Below are 23,464 nucleotides of genomic sequence, written 5' to 3'. Positions count from 1 at the left end.
ACATTTATGTCAGCATTTTATGACATGATATATCTATAACGACTTCTATATGAACGTTTCATACTTTCATATTGGCATGCCGAAGACCAAACGAAAAAGACCAGCGACCGATATAGCATGCATGCTAATTTCCAGCATTAGTTGTGACACATACATGCGCGCTAGTTTGGAACACTTTGCGCGCGCAATTAGTCTCAAAAAGGTCGATAAACGTATCAACTATGTCGAAAGCGAGATAAAATTATCGCAAAGTTATAATATCATGAAGAGCACAACCCCATTACTAGTTCGAGGTACCTCGATGACTGTTAAAGTCCAGATTGGCTGGCTAATACTCCCAAAGGTTATCTGAATGTCTGAATCTAAGTTCGCCGAACATCTCTCAAATGCACTATCCGAGACTGTCCAATTTTACCTATCTTCCCAGGGAGGAGTCATATTGCCCTGGCAATGTGATATTTAACTTTCATCGTGGCTTTTAATTTCTTAAATCTCTAGCGACATGTCGGATGGAGGCTTGCGAGGGGGAGGGGCAGGGGGAGGGGGCGAGGGAGAAGTTCATAGACGACTTCGAATAGTCTGCACATGCATGTTTAAAGCCCACTGAAAGGTTGTCTCTATTGGCCGAATACCTCGACATGCTCAAATTGCTAAAGACTTCCCGAATTACCTTTCCAAAAGTAACCATTTTTTCCTTATAATTGCCATCAAGTGTTTTCAAATGAGCAGTTTTATGATCCTGGAACTGTAGCAGTTAATGTCATGTTAACGTTAACGCTTCATCGTGCTTGTCCGCCCCTTGCTTGTATATTTTGGGACAACACAAATGACCTTTAAAAGTCCGGATTGACTAAGAAAAAACACATTCAACCGTTGTTTGTATTGATAGTTCAGTTTAGAATACTGAAGTCCACTTACCTTTGAAAGTACTTTCCCAGTGTTTCCTTCAATTTCCTTACTTTGCTAACAGGTGTTTTCCGAAGGAAATGTTTCCCTCCGGAGTATAACTGTTTAAAGGGGATGCTTAATTCTTATCAATATTGATCCTCTTCCTTTCCAGCTGTCTATAGCACCATTGGCTTAAACACTGACAAAACATAAACTATATAGACTCAATCGTAAACTTTCCGTTCCTTCCGTTGAGTACAGCAATTTACAACTCATCGTAAAAGTGTAGCAAAACAGTTGTAAACCAACATCCATTTGTGTTATTAGAAAGGTAGTACTTAACTGAATTAAGAACTGTCAGTAGCTACCTACATGAGGCAACACAACCCCTAAATATATTTACTTCTGTGGTATATTTATTACACAGTCTTCAGAATCCATGTATTTTAACATTAACCTCTATATATTGTACTTGCAACTTAATTTTAATAATATAATATTAATATTTGCTTTTATATAGCGCTTTATACCAGCGATAGGTCTTAAAGCGCTTTACAGACGTTATATTACCCCTGGTCAATGTAACCTGTCCCAGAGACAATCCCTCCAGTCGGCAGATGTTATATACTGCGCCCAATGACAAGTTACCTCGCAGGTACCCATTTAACCCCTGGTGGAGAGATGCAACTGAGATAAAGCATCTTGCCTAAGGACACAACGCTAAGCTAAACACAATAAGCTAAAAATACAATTAAATTTAGCTGAAACTGATTCTACTCGAGTTGTAAACATGATTAAACTACAAAATACACTTATACGCGCAAACGTGGTGTCGACGCATGTGATTACTACAAAACTACACTCAATATTGGACCAACTCCTGCCCCCCCCCTTACCCCCTTAACCCCAACTCAGACCTGTATCGGGTCCCTGATTAATGTGCATGAAGTGAGCCCACACTCTAAAATTACCACATTTTATGATACTATCATTTATGTGATAGAAATGCATGTAGCTAAGCAAACATGACAGTTCTTTTACCTAGAACTACTTCCTAAGAATGAATATACAACAATGCTGCCCTTTAATATTATTACCAAGCGTGTGACGTTGCTTATAATGTCTTCAATGTTGTGTATAACGCCTAGCATGGGCAATGAATGGACTGTACAAACATATTAATGTTACATGAAATAAGTATATATATTACAGAACAGTGTCTTTTTTTCAATTGAGGGTGGGGGAGAGGAGGGGGGAGGTGCATGGAGGGAAAAGCCGCATAAAAATAGTTACTAATGACCAACATTTCAACCGGGATATTCAACTCCCTTCCAATAGTAAAACTATATAGTAAAATCCGATAAATGAAAAAAATCTGTTGTGGTTTATACACGTATCTCCATATAGCACACTTGGCACGTTGAGCTAAATATATAGACATATTTAAACTTGTACTTCACATAATCTATTTATAAGTCCTGATTCATAAACACTTTTTTTTTCGGGTCAAGGTGAGGACGGAAAGTGTGGTTTCAATTTTAACGGTAATCTGGACAAGCCGGTTGTGTTAAACTTTGCTGGTATATTAAACGGTCTATTGATTATTTACGCATTTACCACAGTTTATTCATGGTCGATACCACAGCGTTTGGCTGCCTTGACATCACCAGATAAATCAACATTGGTAAAAAAAAAGTGTCAACATTTAACGTATAGCATATATATCATATGAAACGAATTTATTGCTTTGTCTTTTTCATGGAATTACCGAAACAATAATTATTAGTGATTGTTCATAAATGTTATTTTTATTCATAATATTCACCAGTATAAACAAAAAGCCACTGGTATAATGACCGCAAAATTGTTGGCTATGCTTTAACAAAATTATGTCAATGCTTTCGATGTAGTTACAAAGCACCTTCGCCAGGTTTTTCTCTTGTCAGTGTTGAAACTATTTCTGCGTTGGGTCGTCGTCATAGTAGCTGTGAGAGAACTGTATGTTACACTTTGACTTTGAGATGAGCAATGCTGTCTTTCAATAAATCACATGTTGCGCCAACCATACGAACATGCATGCTACAATGATTCACTTCTTCAAAGATACAATTAGTGCATTGAGTTCCTTTCATATATATTTTGTTGAACACAAAGATCGCAATTAGTTCACTAGACAGGCCATAGTCTATAAATCGGTTTGATCATGAAGAAGTTTTTCAACCGTTCTGTCAACAGTCTATAAATTTGTTTAGTTTTAGAGACATTGAAATGCGCTACATAATTGATAAACGTTATCTGATTTTGCCTTCGTAATCAATAATGAGGTTTGTTATAAACATTCGAATTGCATGCATGGTAAGGTATGATGGGGTTATCGATGATAGGCTTGTACATGGAACTGAATCACTGATCGTGTTACACGGGATATTTTAATTTATTCTTCTTAGGAGTATCGCTTGCTACGCATAGATATTTTGGAGAATTAGTATCTATATATATGTACATACGAGTTGGTTAGCATCATGTTTGATATCTAGAGTAAGGCAAATATGTCACCAAAACAGAGCTAGTATTGTTTGATACAGGTGACAAACGCCTACAGTGAAACTACGACCTTCCTTACCGATTTTCGAACCTCTGGACATACAATTTAAGCATTCAAGAATGACTTCAGCAAGCCAAGACCTCCAGGACGACCACCTTCAAGATGGAAGGACCTAATCCAGAAAGACCTAGGTATGACAACCCAAGCTGCTGAAAGATGCGCAGCAGATAGACCAGATTGGAGGAGGATTACTCGCCAGAGGGCAAAGGGACACAGCGTCCTACGCACCTAAGTTGGTCAGTAAGTCAGGACATACAATCAGCGTCCATAGCCTATAGTGGTTAGGGTGTCCGCATATAAAGCGGGAGGCCCGGGTTCGAATCCCGGTGGAGGCTGGAAGTTTTTTTCACTGTTCTGGATTTTTCAACTCACTACAATTTCAATTATATGTATAAATATATATATATATATATATACCCGCGACTATTCCCATCCCCTGTATATCTCATCTGTGCAGATCTTGTTTTGGACGTTTTTATCAATATTATCATGATTTCGAAAGTAAACTGTTAAGTTTCTTTGGTTAACGCTTTCCATGTATCGCCCTCACCAGTAGTCAGTATTTATAAATACAAAGTATGCTATATCATTTATTATATAAAGTTATAAACAAACTGCGATTCATATAGCCATATCGTGTGTCATTTGTCTGTTGCATTTGTAATAACTGTACACGCGGCATCGAAGTATAAATCACACGTTTGACCGCACAAGAATAATATTTTAATAACGGACGCAATCCGTACATTCCAAACTGTCAATCTGCATCGACTAGGCTACACTATAGCTATACTACAGTATGCTGACGCGATGCAAGAAAGTTCACTTTTGGGTTTGGGGGTACAAGAACTTCGAGAGGCATTGTTACTTTGATGTATGTGGGAGGAGGTTAGAGGGGGGGGGGGGAGGCAAACATTGACGAAAAACTTCCCGATAAAATGGGTCAAGCTCTGCATTCTGTACCAGTAAGTGAATGCAGTTTTCACCTAACGACATGCACTGTTTTTAGTGCACTAGTTTAATTTTTGTAACAAAAGGAAATTTTTAATTACATTTTTCCTAATTTCACAAAAGGTGCACTTCTCCTAGCAGTAATACGATGTAGTCGGATCTAACGAAGCAAGTTGATTTGCCCCCCCCCTCTCTCTCCCCACAACCGACACAACGAAATAGGATACAAATAATATAATATTAGTAATTAGATAATCGTTTTCATTTAAACATTTAAACAAATTATATCTAAACATTACATCAATTGTTTTAATTCAAACTTAATGAAGTGAAACAATTTCTCACTGTCACTATCAGCATCACGCACATATCACTTTATCATTGTAATAGCATAGCCTCTGTTACTACTTACAGGTGTATAAAGTCATACCAGAGTATGGCCTCTGACCTTAAGATGCATTATAGAACGTCTAGAAAAACTATATTGATCTCCGCAGGGGATGAAAGGATAAATCATATCAAAATGTAAGCCAAACAAATTTAGAGTTACAAATCCATTTCATTTTTAAGGTTAATATGTCAACTTCGACTCGTCTGTTGAGTCACGGAAACACACATTTATGATACTAATATTATCACATTGAATTCATCTGCGGTGAAATTATTATAATAATAATAAGTATGATTGACGGGTGTAGTGGATCAGTGAATTGTAAAGTTACAGCTGCATGAAGTGAAGTACAAAGAGGGGGGGGGGGGGGGGGAATCAAAATATTTGCAAAAAGGTTGAAACGAACTGTTTGTATATCACATCAATGAGCTTTCCTTTGTTTTAACACTATAGCATTGCCAAATAATGAATAAGCTACGAAAAAGGGTGAAAAGTGATTAATTTTGTTACAGACACAGAGAACATTTTCTCTTTCTTTATAAACTATTTATTTCCTGGTAATAAAACAGGTGTTCTGAAGTATATGTTGACTGTATAAGTCTGCAACGATGCGGTTAATTCTTCCGTTAAAATAATTGAATAACAGAGGACAATGAGAGGATTTGATTTATTTGATTTTCCACAAATAATAAATATGATAATATAATATTATAAACGATTTTTGATGATAATATGATAAAATGATATAATAAAATGATATGATGATGATCAAATTACGATGATAATATTGTGAACGATTTTTTTTTTTTGGGGGGGGGGGGTTACTATATATCAAAGTAGCGTCATGAGTTCATTTAAAGTGATTTTTTGTTCAATATTACTTCATATCGCAATCACATAACAAATGTATTACATTAGTTTGACTAAAGTCAGCTTCTGATTCCAAATAATAAAGTATAGGCTATATATATAAAAGTCGACAATTTTGACTCGGCTTTTTAATCTGATATGTTTGTATATGATTAATATTAAAAATCTGAAAAATGTGTTCGCGACGAAATGTTGATGATTGAATCCAATTTAATTGATTACTGGCCTCGTTAACCTTCTTCACTTAGTGAGATTAAAAGGAGAATGTGAGATTTTAATCAATTGCAATCTCATTTTTCGGAGGTAATACCTTCCAATTTACAATTTTCCAACACGGAGCCAAATATCAAAATGAAAAAACAAATGTTGATGACTGACTGAATCATATTAATTAATGAATTTATGGCCTCATTAATATTCATTTGGTGAAGACCCAAAAACAAAGCACACTTTTGGAAGGATGTGTTATTGTGATCAATTCACATCTTAATTTGATCACCACTTGCTTTCCAAGTTGCAATTTGTGACACGTGACCGTGACCAATATTAATATTGAATAAAACAAAAGTTTGTCCTAACGAAGAAATGTTGTGGGTTGAATCAAATTCGCTCATTATTCGCCTCATTAACTTTCACATATAGGGAAAAACAAACCAACTTTTTGGGGGTTGTGTTATTTTGATCAATTAAACATTTTCTTTAGAAACTCTTTGAAAGATTAGTAAAATTCTGGACCATATGCACTAAAACAAAGCACAACAAATATGCTTGTAAATTATCTCATATACGCCAAGTTTATGGATCCTGAAATTTCATGTAAAGTTTAGTTTTCTTTAATTTCCCAAGCTTCTTTCTTTTGATGTATGAAGAATGAGAATAATAAACAGTGATATCCGATGACATATAAGTCGCCATGGCAACAGAATTATTTTCATGATATACCGTTGTTACCAATGTAACGTGCAATGGTTGCGTAACCTATAACATTTCAAGAAAAGGCGATACTACAATATATCACACAAAGCTGTCACATTTTGTTTATTTATAGTGTCAACACGGATATTGTTATTTGTTTCCCAGGTGTTATGTTGCGAGTGATGTGTCAAAGCGATAAAATGAAAACTATACTTTCATGACATATTTACGTTTAGACTTTAGTCTCTAAAATGCGTGTGTTTGTTGTTTTTAGAATTTTCTTTTAGTGCTAATGTCAGTCATGCGTGGCTATACCAGTTGGTATGTGCTAATTGCGACATATAGGTTGAACCAGGGAGCTGCTACTCTAACGTTAGAGTAGCAGCTCCCTTGTTGGACCATGGAGTTGTTATAACAACTCCCTGGTTGAACCAGACCAACATTCTTGATAAATGTTCGTAAGACACAGTATATGACATACATGCCTGATATTCCAGCTCGAGAGGGGAGTTGAGGGGGCGTAACTTGATAGGGTCGCTTAAAAAATATTTTTTATTTTTATCTTTAAATATATATCATAAAAATGATGTTTTGCAGAAAAGTCTTGAACGTATAGATTTACTTCAAAATTGCAAACTATCAAACTATCTTTAGCAACTAAACACCCTTAATTATAAAACAATGAATCATAAGGGAGAAGGGTAGCTCCTCCCCGTAGCTCCTTTCCCCAGGCCACAACATCCGCCGTTTGTCGGAAGACCTGCTCGTTTGCTTTTAATTATTAAAGAGTATAACTGGACGTCACTTTTTGATCATGTCACTTTCAAAGAGAATAATTTGGCTTATTTCAAAGAGAAGCTTCATTTCCAATTAGCTCTTATTAATACCATCGCAGTATTACGATTTATCTGGGGGAAAAAAGGAGCAGCTTAAATTTGTTTTTAATAAAGGAAAACAAAAGGTTATACTTCATTTTCTGTCATCTTAGCGCCTCTTACTTCTCCCTGAACTGCTTCCCTGTTGTCTCTCAATCTGAAAATATCAAAATATTTTGCAAAAACAGAAATATCATTATAATTCGCCAAAACAAAAAGGCCAGACAGACAGACGAAAAATTAATTAATCACGCATCATAGGGATAACCACATCGATGTGAACGAATACGTTTCATCGGTAACTGAATTCCTCACTGAGAAAAAAATTAAAATAATATTTAAAAAAAGCGTATAGTTTATTTATTTTGTATTATCACGTCATAATCACTATACAATTAGGTAACCCCTAAGTAATTATCTAGAAACAAATTTCCCCTGAGCAGTAAACTAGAGAGATTGCAACAAAAAAAAGGAGTTAGAGAAAACAAAGTCGATTATACTAAATTATGTGATTTGGAAATGTCTCATACATTATGGAACAAGTATGTTACCCAATTCCCGGTTGGACAATACACGAACAAGAGTAATAAACAAGCATTCGAGGCTATAGACAAAGGTCTCCCAGACGAGCATGTTCTGATAATTATTTACCCTGAAAAAAATATTGATTTTCTTTTTGTTATTGAAAGGAAAGAAAAAGAAAATGGCTACACACCGAACATAACTGTTTGAAGCGTTTGATGTTTGGCAACACACATAAGATATTTGGGTCTGTAGGGAAATGTGAACTTAATATGACTTCGCCGTAATTTCATTTGCGTTTTATGTTAATTTACAATTAAATAATTCTTGTTGTATAGTATTGCACCAATCTGCTAATATATGGACATATTAAACATGTTAAAACATACAATGCCAGCTCTCTGTAGTTGTTCCGACAGTACTTGAGACTTTGGAAATATCTGTATTTCGGTATATATACGTACATACATACATACGTCCACACGTACGTACGTACGTACATACATACACACATACACCCGTGCACGCACCCATACATATGTATTTGTTATACATATTCCTTGTTAATGACTTGACGAACTATAAAGAATGTTATGAAAAGTACTAACACATCAAGTTTTAAAGCTAGACGGGGAAACAAAGCCGCCTTCTAGCCGGAATTGCATTTTTTTTGCGTAAACAGTAAAGGAATCGAGTGATGAAAGCGGAAGAAAGAAGTTTCTTTAATATTTGCTTTTTTTTATCCTTGAAGAAAGCTACCTGAATTTAGGGCTCTGCTGTATATTATTACCATCTCTAAGAAACATCCTTCAGTTTAAAATAAATGATCATGAAAGAAAATATAGCTGCTAGGCATCCTTCCATCGTATCGTGTTGTGGTTAATGCTATGTGCAATCATATTAAAATACCTAAATATATATATATATATATATATATATATATATATATACATGAGCTATGCTTCTTGCAGTAACAAACTACCAAGTGGAAATACCTTTCACTACTTGGGCATTATTTTAACGGCGTGTTGCCATGGTTACATATACATGCAAATATGTGAGAATATATGTGAGCTGTATTATTTACTCTTCACTAAGTAACGCAGTCTCAAAGGGGAGGGGTATATGTACCAGACACCCTTTCCCCTTTCATGGCACTTCCCCCCCCCCCTTCAATCAATATCAAAATAGACAAACCTGATTTCGTGATGTTTCCTTCGTTAAAATAGTGATCGAAAGAAAAATTCTGTTCTACTATTTTCCAAAAAATAATTGGATGTGATGAAAGACTTTGAAGAATTCAGTGTTTAATTAGTTTGTTTTATGCTATAAAATCCGAATAATGTTTTATGAAAGGCGAAGCCGTTTTATAACGGAAATCGTTGCATAAGTTATAGCTTGTAAATACTAAATAGCTCTTAATTACTAATGCCATGACCACATCCAGAAGGATTATCTCTGTGTTCGTTCCTTTCACGGTCGAAATGATGTGTTCTGTGATGGAGACAAAATTTGATGAATGAGTCAATATTTGATATGGCTCGTAAACTTTGGCTATAAATGATTAAACAACGGAAAAAAAAGCAAAAGAAAAAAAAAAACAGACAGAAGGTAAAATGGAGAGAAATATTTCAAGCAAAACGAGCCGAAGATTTTGCCACCAAAATGATTGAACCAATCAACTAATGCTTACTAACCGTGATGTGAATTATTTTCAATACGGTTGATAAAAATGGTGGCGTGCTTTACGAAAATGTCTCGTTCGTAAACGATCATTGTGACTATATACGATGTGTCTCGAATGGATTAAGATTTGTCCATTTTGAATTTTGAGAGAGTTGGTCAAGACAAGTTATTGATGGCTGGATTTGCTTATGATTTAAACTCTATGAGAACCTGCAGACTTATCTATAAAGCATTGAGCCTTTATTGAATACCTTAAAATAGTGATTTAACAGGTAAAAATGCGATCATAGCAACTTAGCAAGACAAATGTCATTTTGATCATGACGATCGATCAAAACAGGACAGTTATATTGAATCTCTGAAATGGGTTTTTCCCATTTCCTACCGAAAGCGTCTGTTTTTTACAGTAAATTTATATAAATCACAACAGGTATCTGCACCTTTTAGTGGCCTCCCTATCCCACATGGTTTCAACTTGTCACTCCCTCCCTAAAAACAAATCCGAATAAACTAAAAAGTCATCACCGACCGGCACAAATAATTGTCCGTTTTCTTCCGTCTTTCAACGGTTTGTATGAATATTCATTCTACGCTCATCTTAACGTGTGTAGTCTTTGAGAAATAAGAGATGTAGACGGATCCTACAGAAGTGTGCCGGGCATGCCGGCAGCTTCCCATGCTTTTAAGAGCCCACTTTTAATGGCTAACATATGCGGATGTCACAACGGGCATGCAATGATCTCAATTTCTAATCGACTGCTTAATGGCGAAGACAAACAAGAAGAAGAAGAAGAAGATGTAACCAAGAAAAAATTAAAACAATAAAATACCGAATTAATCCTAAAAGAGGATGAACACAATTGGAAAGATCGTATATATCATACATGAGAGGATGTTTGTTCCTCTTAGAGCCAGAGTTGTCTTCAGGGACATCTAAGTAAGACGGTCGCACTGATGCCCGAGCGTCATAAAAACGGTGATAAAATACCTTTTAGGGTAAATTGAAAAACAAATGAACCAGATCATTTCCCTCGTTATATCCCCCCCCCCCCCCGCCCCAACAAAAAAAATGTAAAAACAAAACACAATTTTTGTTTTGTTGTTACTTTACATCATTTGCATCTGATGATCTTTACGATTAGAGATGAAATTTTATTACTGCCGCAGGTTTAGATTTTAATGTCATCATGCCGCCTTTATGTTCTTTTATCGATGTTTTTCATCAAAAGTAGAAGAAAAAACACAAGTCAAGTATAATTAATGCACGCCGCGTCTTTTCACAGCTTTCAAAAGGTATTGCTCGGTTGTTAGTGGTATGCTTTCAGCATTTATCGACTTATTGCTTGGTTGATCAATTAATTACTTGACTGATTGAATAATTAATTAACCGATTAATTGATTACGCTTTGTTGTCTGTCGGTGGTATAGATTTGTTTATACATACATGGTATACACTAATGTTATACAACATCTTTTGGCGGGCTTTATATTGGTATTTTGTTTCATTCACACTTAGCATATATCGCTTCGCAGTTGTTTGGGGCCTACTATAGCCTATAATCCATCATAAAGCTAGGTAAGCCTATGGGCCCTAACCTATAGTCACAGAAGCTATAGGCCAAACCCAAACCTTTACTTTACTGTGATGTACTCTCAATAATTCATGGGACAACTGCTTACTTTTTTTTTTTAAATTTGCAGTAATGCACTTGCCTAATCATTTGGTTATGTGTCAAAAAAGAAATCTTACCTTTTACATAAACGACACAGTCTGTCGCTGTGATGTTTCAGTAGGTGGTTGGAAAACTCCGCATGCGACGATTTCTTTCCAGCTTCACCATCTCCAGATGAAGTTTCAAATTCTTTCTTTTGTTGTACCCAAGAAGGAAAAGAATCTAAAAGGTACACTCTTGTGCCCTCACGTTTGGCCCGATCGAGACTATAAGCTCGTTTCGCTGAAGGATTACCACTCGGAGGTCTTCCTCTTGGTCTTTTAGGAGGAGGTGCACCCGCTCCAACACTCTCCATAGCTATAACGGACAGTGCAGCCTGTCAGAAAAATTATACTATGCGAGAGTCCATATACAGGTCTAGTGGTGCTGAGATGGGTACACCATATATAGTTGTACACACAGCGTATATACACAACAGTGTGTACAATATCGTACACATATCGGCTATCGAAACTTTTCGGCAACGGTTTTCCGAGCTTGGTATTCCAATAACCGCGCATGGGCAGTGAATTAATTGTACGCCTCCCACCAAAAATCACGATATCTGGCCTTTAATATACATAATATATATATATACACTATTTTTTCGCCTTCTCCACATAACAGCGCTGCACTTTGTTAAAGATGCAATTAAGTCTGAGGATTCCATTCATGTTATATTTGTTTCTCAGTGAAAGTAAAACTAAGGTATTAATTTATTCAGCTTCCGTCTTTTAAGAGCTTTTCGAATTCTCGCGTTCTTTCCCGCGGACCTGTTCTTAGCTAAGAACTTGCCGCTTTTTTGAGAAGTATTCTGCTATAATAGCCCATAAAACTGTCGTGAATGGTAACATGTATGGCGTTGGGCGTAGGGGGGGGGTGGTGGGTGGGTGGGTGGAATATACATAAGGAGGAACGCCCAAAGCAATAGGAAACTGTGTTGCGCAATATTTTATTTGTTAAGTTTGTTGGTGTTGTACAAAGACAATACATTCCAAGTGCTCTCGGTGCTTTGTGCACGGACTTCGTCAAAGAAACATATGTCACCGTTGTTCGCCTGCCTATATATGAAAACCGAATGATTTATAAAGATAAACGTCTCTTATTTCGGGTGTATAGTTACAGCAGGGAGTTGTTATGGAACTCCCTGGTTACAGTGTAGTTTGGGGAGTGACCGGAATGCCATTCAATTCAGAACTGAACTTCTAACTCAGAAGAAAAAAGATGAGTTTTACATAAGTTTCATTTTATCCGAACGAACAAACTGTGATGCTGGCTTTCCACTTTGTTCTAATCTGTTCTGTTGTCGACGATGATGATATTTCTCAAGTGGAGCTACTTTATACTGTTATCATGATATAGTTGTATACTATACTGCTATACTCCACACATTTACTTTTGTATAAAGTCGTAAACCCATCTGGAAAACCATGTCTTCCATGTCCACTGCGTACTCCCACATTTACTTTTGTATAAAGTCGTAAACCCATCTGGAAAACCATGTCTTCCTTCAGATGACTGCCATATACACTGAAAAGTTGTTTTCCCTTCTGTGTCCGTGAAAGGTTTTATTTGTTCAGGCTTAACCCTTCATATGAGGCGACTATGATACCTATCTGCTCCCAGAGGCTCTCTTTAACCTTTTGCTTTTTACCTTCTATTTTTTTGCTTTTTTTTGGGTCGTCTTTATCTAAAAAACTTAAGGCAGTGATGACAACCGTAGAAAGCACATCTTGACGGAATCAAAATACTTTCACTAAAAAGATCAATTCCGATGTATCGTAAATCTAGGTTTCGTGAGGCCTGAATTTTCGATGAAAACGTAAGTCTATTAATAATCTAGAAAACACACTTGTAAATGTACTTCAGTCCATGAAGCTTTCTCTCCCGATGTCCATCTGTGAACTTTATACACTTATGCAGATAATGTTTGTTTTTTTCAGTTGGGTAACACTATATACTGGCATCGCATTTATTTGTGATTAAGCGCAACGCATGATAATGTTCGGTTGGGTAGAATGTGCAACGCATTATCAATGCATGATCACGTTCGGTTGAGTAATACTGGCAACGCATGATCACATACTGTATCACCTGCAGTGCATGTACACACATGAACACATTTGATTGGGTAGTATGCGCAACGCATGATCGATGCATGATCACGTTCGGTTGGGTAATACTGGCAACGCATGATCACATACTGTATCACATGCAGTACATGTACACACATTTACACATTTGATTGGGTAATATGCGCAACGCATGATCACGTTCGATTGGGTAGTATGAGCAACGCATGATCACGCTCGATTAGGTAGTATGCGCAACGCATGATCACGTTCGATTGGGTAGTATGAGCAACGCATGATCACGCTCGATTGGGTAGTATGCGCAACGAATGATCACATACTGTATCACATGCAGTGCATGTACACATGAACACATTTAATTGGTCAGTATGTGCAGCGCATATTCATATTTAGTTGGGTGATAATTATGGTAACGCATGACCACATCCAATGGGGTGATATGCGTAACACATGGCCACAATCAATTGGGTTAGTTTTCTTAACGCATAACATAAAAATATGTGAAGGCGTAGCTACGCGTGCTATTCACATTCTTGGATTTATAATGGGAATTATTATTCAATCAGAAATACATGTTTGTATTCAGTCGGGTTATTTCACAACTCATGCTCTTCTTCATCGCATGCGCGATATTGATCAATGATCTGGAAGGAGTTCACCCCACCCCACTCCCCCCCCCCCCCCGCCCGACCTGCATGTAACCGAAATACACCCAAATTGCCGTTCAAATTGCAATCAAAACAGGGACTGTCTTTTATTTACAACTAATTACAAAACACCCGTTGAAAATATCTTGTATCCGTCGTTTCTAGACGGATGTATTAGGCTTGAAATGTACTCAAGTCAAGCAAGATTATTTCAATTGATGTAAAATGGAGACATATGCTATATACTTAGTTTAACATATCACATATAGGTAAGTTTATTGAAATCCGTTTAGCGTGAACAAACGTGCAGCGGCTTTATAGCACTTCCGTGCCCACCCTCAGTTTATTATTATACATTTTGCTAGCTAGCTCTTTTATAAAAATCGTTCATCCACACATAAACAGGTTATACGACGACTTTGATGAAGTGAAAAACATTAACGTCGTTGAAGCGAAAATCAAAATTGAACTGCTTTGATTGCCGATCAAGTACCAACACAAAACTGCATGCGTTCGAGAAAGTGACAGATTATAGGGTTTTTGAACAATTTTCGTTCAGACTCAGACAATTTTGTCTTCGTTTAGATAGACTTTCAGTAAAAAGGGAGTCTTGAGAAACTATATAGTCCAGCATTTTCATCACTTGACTTTTGTCCGTAAAATTGAGACATTATTTTTTTTTCCCCATTTACGCCAAAGAAAATCAAGCCTCGGGTAAAAGCACCTTTTGAAATGAATCTGAATAAAACTCATGAATAATTCATCATTTAAAGCATCGTTTAGACTGATGCATTAACCCCAAATCCCGCGGGGCACGTCAGCGGTTTATATCTTGTAGTGAGTGGATATATGGGCGCAAAATGAAGACCTGTTGACAAGCAGGTATATATAGTAGGCCTGGATGTGTATGTTGTTTGTATTTGGGTAAGTATAATTATTGTCCAGATGCCTGAAAGAAGAAGGCGCAAAAAGGGGGGAAATTAAAAAGTGCCACATTTTCTCTTATACTTTCTTAGGACGAATTCATGATCAACCCATCCGTAAGATCGTTGCATATACATATATATATATATATATATATATATATATATATATATATATATATATATATATATATATATATATATATATATATATATATATATATATATATATATATACATATACATATATATATATATATATATACATATATATATATATATATATGTATATATATATATATATATATATATATATATATATATATATATGGGTTGGGGGGACACGCTCGCAGAATATCAACGATAAATAATATATAAATAGAATATAACGAAAGAATTTTTGCGAACTTCATGAAATATTCCAAGTGCTGTCCAAACTCCCTTTTTTTCCCCAGTAGTATTGTCCAATACAAGTTATACACCAGAACCAATTAAGCCACGGAGCTAGACGCTCATCCACAAGTTCTGCTAATGGTCTGTGTTACACTTAGTTGTTCAGCCGCTTTATTTATTGAGCTTAAGATATTTAAAGCGTAATGTCCAAAATATGATGGCGGTATTTATTAGGCGTTCTATAACATATCGAAATTAAATATATATGCTTCAATTCAGAGTCCTCTAAAAGTTTTCAAATAAATTTGATAACTTGACAGACATTAACTTCTCCCTTTCACGAATGTGTGTTATATGGATTGTTGAATGAACAAAGAAAAAAGTATTAAGGAAAAAAAAAACGCCATACTATAGTATCATTTTCCAGTGGGACGTGTCGTCATCGCTTTTCAATCAACTAACCCGTTATATACTGTACATACTGTCCCCGAAAATTCATTTGACATTTGGGAAGTAATAGTGTCTTGTAAACGAATGCTTGTAACGCTCGTGTGAATTTAGGAAATCTAAGAATTTATTCCAATTTTATCGCCGGGCATATAGCAATTATACGTGTCAACTACACTTTCAATATGGGTGATTTACAGTAGCATGCTCCATTAACAACAACAAAAGAGTTGAGAAAGTTATTAAAAATTAGTTTAATTAGTTAGACTATATAGACATTGCAATCTCATCTATAATGAATTGATTTCTCATTCTCATCGTTCAATCTAATTAAAGATTTAAATTACAAAGAAACATTTGAGTCAAGTTGGTCTCGTTTTCTTATATTCGCCAGATTCGCCTTCAAAGTGCCCCTGACGCACGCATAAAGCCCGTATTAATTTCTCACCCCGTAATTAAAATAAAAATAAAAATTGAAAACCACATCTACATGCGAGGTATAATGATCAAATGACATTTAATCTTTCAAAAAAAGATATCGATTGAAATATTCAATTATGAATATTGGAGGTACATACAGCAAATGTTTGACATGTTCTCATGTGGTACCCATCCCCCCCCCCCCCCTGAACTGTCATGTTACCTGTTAACGAAAAGTCTTCAATTTGTAAGATCATGCACACATGATCATATAATATTCATCTAAGTTTCCTACACATCATCATTTCTGTTTTATATACCTCCATCCAGTTTTTATATTCACGCGCTGTCTTTCGTCACCTGATCTGTAAGTCGAATTACATCGTTAAGACGAAAAAACAGATGAAAAAGGAGAATATATGGACGGGAACAATTTGATGAAGATTATAGGAAATTTGATATAATGTAATAGTACATATTACAATTCGTGGCAAATTTTTCGCGAGTAACATTTAAAATCATGAATTTCTGATCAGCTTTCTGATTCAAGAAGCCAGGTAAATAAAGTTTAACCAAGACTTCGAGACTTATTATATACCATACGTCCGTTTGTGTCTGTTAACTGCAATTCAAGCCAAAGTTAATTGGACATACAAAGAAAGAAAAGAGGTTTTCTCTGATTATTATTATTATTATTATTTGCAAGTAATTTGTGGTTTTAAAGCGAACGTGGGCAGGGGAGGGCAAGGCGAAGATGAGTGGAGTACCACTGCTCTCTCCCTAAAGGTTATAGTATTAAATCAAATTAGGTTTGAAGAAAGTTATCACCTTCTCACTATATACACCCCACCCCAACTCAGTTCCCCCGTCTAAATTACTGCAGACGCGCTTGTTGACAAGAAAACTTTACTTTTACTTTTACCGTTAAGATAAGTGAAACTTGAATGATTACAAGTCAAGGGATAACATGTCATCACTACTCCCCCTACCCCCTACCCCTTCCCCTACCCCCCCCCCCACTGATGAAACGTATACTAGAAAAAGATAGGTCATAGCATTTTGTTTTTTGAGTCTGTGAATACATCAGAGGGTCACAGTTTTAAAACGTATCATGGCCATTCTAGCAAATTTCTAGCTATATTTTCAGGCGAAAATCAGATGACCTTATACACATGAATGCATGACCGGAACTTGATAGCTCTAGTTTTCTATAACTCTTTATTTTCTGGCCTTGTTTGGCTATCTTTCTGTTTGGTTTTTTGTTTTCGCCAGAAAAGTAAAACAGTGAGACCAATCATTGACCTGTTGATCAAAACCACCCACCCACTTCATATTATTTGCAGGTTACTTTTAAACACAATATTTTAACTTGACTCTGTCGAAGAGTAGACCTTGTAATATGGCTAAAGCGAGATGCAATCATTTGAACTCATCCTTCGATGGAAGGCCATACGTTTATTTTTTTCTTATTTAACAGAGTACCCTGCTGAGTTTGTCAATATGGCAACTATCATGCAGGAACAGATTCAGTTGGGGATAGGTTAATAATATCGTCGTGCTTCTCTGATAGCATCATTTTACGCACAGAAGTATCACTTGGGAAAATAATTTCAATATAGAACAGCGAGTATTTTTTTCTTACCGGGGGGGGGGGGTGGAATTCGAGAAACACAATGTGTCAGCTGTATTTCATCAGCGTTATAGAACGGTAAAATTCGTACAAGGTTCAAAGTGTTATACATTATCATTATTATTATTTCAAACGCAAAGAAATGATCAGTTCACTGATTTCTTCTTTGTTCTTTGCGTCCCAGGCGATTAAGAATCCAACTCAGTGATAATGCATGGCGAGGTTGAAATCTAGGATTGATTAGGGAGGCACTTATTTTTACCCATGAGGTTAAGAATACTTGCAATGAAAGGAACAAACCAAGTTTAAACTCTAACACTAATATACACTGGTCACAAATATATTTCCTTGATTCTGGTCCAGTGTTTAAACTTTAGCTTTTTTTTTTAAAAACTTTTCATGTTCAATATGATTCAATATTGCGATTAAATAATATTTATATGGTAGATGACAGCAGTTTTTGCTCTTCTTGAGTTACCGACTAAGATCTAATTATTGTTTATTAAGATATTCACGAATTGTTGCATATATATATGAATTGCTCAAAACATAGAAGTAGCATGCAAGTACATAAATAATATAGTATACCTATACGGTAACTTACAGCATGTTGTTACTCGAGTTACACGCCTGCAGTGTGCGGCGATCATCAAACAACACATATAGATATATTTATATTTATATATATATATAGACATCTGTGTATATATACATTATGTATATATATATATATCTATCTATATATATTTATACATCTGTGTATATATACATTGTGTACACAAATATATATATATATATATATATATTTATATACAATATATACATCTGTTGAACTATAGATAACTATAGTTCAATATATGTGTTTAACTGCTGCTGAAGTAGCTCAAATAAAGGAAGCTGATTTCCGTTCTGCCGAATAATGGATACATCTTCTAATGCTATATAACAAGCAATAACTTATACTCTTTTTTTATCTGTTCATGTTCTCATTGCCTCCAAATTTCATCCAATTACAGTTTTCGTTTATCGATTGTACAATGCACTGATTATTCAAAATTATCGCTGTGCCGTGAAAAACTACGCTACAACGTTTGACCTCTTTGAAATGAAATACTTTTTTTTTGGCTTTATAATCGCCTTTCAAATACAGCTTTGAAGTGCACAGGGATATGTGTATAGGTTCTAAGCATATAGGTTCTAAGCATCTAAGAGAAACAAATAATAAGCTAGGGATGTAGGCAATAGATTGCCACATGTCTGTGACTTTTCAACATCATTACAGTACGTCACTAACGTGTCTATTCTTCAGTTGATCCATAGTGTAGGTAGGTCAGTTATAGCGCCTTGGTCTATTTCTTGTTGCTTTGTAATAAATTATTATTGTTTTGAGTCTTGGATTTTGTCTTTTCGAGTGAACTTTAAAAGGTGACACTAATGGCAGACATGTCATATAGATATATCGTAGTCTAGAAAAATGCGAACAGGAAATAATATTTCGAACAGGAAATAATAGTTCGATACATCAATATCGATTTTCAAAATAATCCGAGCACTTTAGAATATGTGAAATGGATGGAATGTTTAATTTCCTGCAAGGTGTCAAGAGAGTCTTGGAGGGAAGTTATAGGCAAAATTTAGAAGAAAAAAAAAATATCTAAAATGTTTCATTGTTTTCGTTGAGGTAGCCTAAATATGATTTGTGTCAAACATTTTTTTACTTACATGATTGCAAAGATCTTTTCACTGGTATGTTATTGCAAAACCTTTGTTGATATTGACAAACTATGATAAGTTGTCCTAAGTTGATGCATTTTTGCTTCCCAGATGGTTCCTCCGTCCGAGTCCCCCCCCCCCTTTTCTTCTATCCTGTGTAAAGTCTATAAGCTCATAGACTAAGGCTGTAACATTATACCTATAAAGAGCAGTAGCAGCGATAATACGCGTGTCGCACGCCTTTGTATTTTAGACTACAAGATAACAAGAGTAGGCTTTAGATGTTGCCAAACACCTGCAGGTGACAAGCTTTGAAAGAACACCGAACATTAGTGAAAAATATATGTATAGATCTTGCATCGCTTTGACAGCTGCACGAGGATCATGTTACCTATATAGGTAATGATAAGATGCAAGTTGTTGTATGCAGTACAGCTGTACTATCAGTAGCGTCTATTACACCATGGAGGTAAAAACAGATTACACACACTATTCTGGTATTTCTCATCCACGTTGGCAAATCGTGTTATATCTGATCTTTTCATATACTTAGTATATACAGCAGGGTTTCCCTAACTTTATCTCCCCCCCCCGTCCCTCCCTTACGAACCCCCTGTGGGTGTCAGAGTTGTCCACGAACCCCCAAATTTTCGAGACACGATCTGAGTCATTATTATACTATAATACGCATAACAGTGTTTCGTAAAAGATCAAGTTCATAGTGTAATATGGTAGAGTTTGTCGATAGGTACGACTTTTGTACATTACTAAATTATATGATATATCAGATTTTAGTTCAACAAAAAGTACTCTAGTTTTGACTTTCAGAAACGTCTCACGAAACCCCTGGGATGGACTCACGCAACCACTGGGGGTTCATGCACCCCAGTTAGGGAACCCCTGATATACAGTATAGATCGCTCAACAACCCTTAATTTAACCTAGATCAAGTGTAGTATCTCTTCCCTTTCTTAGGGACTCGCGATACTTCCCTCACGTAACATCTTCCTGATCATACGGTTACAATCTCGGTGTAAGGGGGACTGGGGGGTTGAGAGTGCATCAAGTTGTTCGAATCTCGTACCCAGGCTCTATTTTGTGCGGTGATTTTTGCATTTTCTTGGTTACTTTCTTACTTTCAAAAGAACTTGTCTGATATAGGCTTTCGTGTGTCGATATACGTTCAATGCAGTCGATTAATTTTCGGTGAACAGATACACCTTTGCTATGAAACTGGTGTCTTTTTTAAAAAAAAAAAGAACTTTATGAGTTGTAACAAGATTACAATTCAGACTTGTAGTAAGTCCACACTCCGTCATAATTAGTTACCATAACTCGTAACCCTCGTGGATTCTGCACTCAGTGTTCTTAGATTGCAAATATCAATTAAATATTAATGTCAATGACAAAAAAAATAATGATTGATAAAGATACCTCAAACGTAGCGTCACAATGACGTCATATTATATTTGAGTTATAACTGCAGGTTATACTTGTTTTTCTTGATCATTGATGTAATAATCTCTTACATGGAAAACGTTGAAGTCTGGAAAATAGATGGCGCTATTTTAATTACAATTATACTCTGAAGCAGTATGGAAATTGCAAAGCGCGTACACACACCTAACAAGAACAAGAATTTTCTGTTCTGAAAGAGGGTGTGTAATCTTACATGATTTTAGTGTAATGATCACAGCATGTTACGTAATAGTTTTCATATCAACTTTTTTAATTTCTTTGGAAGAAGACATAGACCAAGCCGTCATTTTATTTATTTACTTAAATGAAATGTGATAAGGGGAAAAGCTTATCTTGAGAGGCTATGCGATGGTCCACATCCACAGCCTCTACTTCAAAACTTTTCTTTTTCTCTGTACGTTCGCCGCTTCTCGGTTTTTCGCATGTGTTTTCAAACACAACCTGTTACTAATCGAATTATATTCCCGCCGCGATTGTTCCGTTTACGCCTTTGGAAATATAACGCTACAAAACGTCAGCTAACCCTGGCAGAAAAAAAAAACAGCTGAAATCATTTTTTGGGTCTTATCCTTTTCAACAAAGATTTGATTGAAAGAATGTCACATTGTTGAGTGTTGTCTTTTTTTCCCCTTCAAATACCATTTTCCTCTGCCAGGGGTAAATGTATCCTTTTTGAGACAACGCGCGGCGTGGCTTGAATTACATTCCATCTCGGCCATATACATACACTGCTTGTCACTTATCGTCCCCGCAGGCTATTGTTGTCCAAGATTTTAACATGTTATTTGTATAAGGTGCATCTACATTCGCTTCATGTCAATCGTTTGTCTGGCATGTCTTTCGCATCAGGGAGTTGAAATACCTTGTTCACACTTTGAAGTTACCGTACTACCTACTAACCTCTGTAGAGAGTATTTCCCTCTCCACCTCTCTCTCTCTCACATCCTGGTCTTGTTCATTTCCGGCATTTTGTGTCTTAAAGGATATATATATATATATATATATATATATATATATATATATATATATATATATATATATACACACACACATATATATATATATATATATATATATATATATATATATATATATATATATATATATATATAAACATTTTGTTTCTTAAAGGAATATATATATATATATATATATATATATATATATATAAACATTTTGTTTCTTAAAGGAATATATATATATATATATATATATATATATATATATATATATATATATATATACTTGTAGCAACGCTCAAAGGCATATCGTTTTGACATTTGTTATGTGCATTTCAAAGACTATTTTAGCTGTACAGGTCAAATTGAGGGATGTATCAGAACGAATCTTTTGACAGTTGGTTAAGTCCAAAGATGTCGAAGTCCTGTTGTTTTGACAGTTTTGTTTTTTTAAGTTTAATTTTTATTAAACTATAGATGCACATCTCACAGCGTGAATGTTTGTTAGGTTTTCTGAATTGGATAATCCGCTACCGAAATTAGATTCTTTCAGATATATACTCGACATAGCAACCTCTGTCAATGTTGATGGAAGTTTGTGAATCAAACTGTCAACAGCACTGGGAATGATATGCTCACTTCAAATTGCGTTTAGAGAGAGAGACAGTTTTGTTGGCGTCAATACATGATTATTTGAGACTCTACTAAATGACAGATAATAAGTATCTAAAATTGCACCCGCGACTCAAAGCCATGACTTCAGAAAGTACGTTGGTTATACAATGAAGAAGGGCTGCAACTTTGATTACATTTGATGGAAATGTCAACAACACTTAGCCTATACTATGTAATGCAAATGCTAAAAGTACATGTTGCATGATAGTATCTGCCGTTGTTCCATTTCCTGGAGTCATGAAGAACTTATCTGATAGAGTAAAGTATACTTTCAAATCGTGTATTTATAGAGTTAAATGATAAAGTGGAACTTTATAACCAGCAGCTTGTACTAAATGTCTCCATTTGGACACCGCGTTGTATGTCAATGTAATGTCCGGTTGGGTCTGCAGAAGGCGACATGAAAAAAAGGAAAAGTAGGTTCATGCAGTTAGGGTCTCGTAAATGACAATTAATTATTATTATTTTTAATTAGCATTTCTTTACTTTAAGTTAAACCACCCTCCCATGACTGATGCTAATCTTGGGAACTTTAACAGCTGCTGAACGTTTCCGCACATGTGTCCACGTAAGATTCCATCTTGCTGTCGCTGTAGGACCTATATATACATAAAGAAATTCATAGAACATATTTGGCTATCTGGTTTGTCTGCTGAACTATATATATATA

The 23,464-nt window shown here is 35.6% G+C and overlaps 1 protein-coding gene across 2 annotated transcripts in view; it reads left to right on the top strand.

Moving 5' to 3' along the window:
- Positions 1–23,464, top strand: part of LOC139958645 (corticotropin-releasing factor receptor 2-like) — a 178,802-nt gene that overhangs the window by 43,451 nt on the left and 111,887 nt on the right. The gene's annotated exons all lie outside the window — the stretch shown is intronic.

Source organism: Apostichopus japonicus, chromosome 18 (genome assembly GCF_037975245.1).
Source record: "Apostichopus japonicus isolate 1M-3 chromosome 18, ASM3797524v1, whole genome shotgun sequence".
NCBI lineage: Eukaryota > Metazoa > Echinodermata > Holothuroidea > Aspidochirotida > Stichopodidae > Apostichopus > Apostichopus japonicus.
This window is presented reverse-complemented; position numbering and strand designations above follow the sequence as displayed.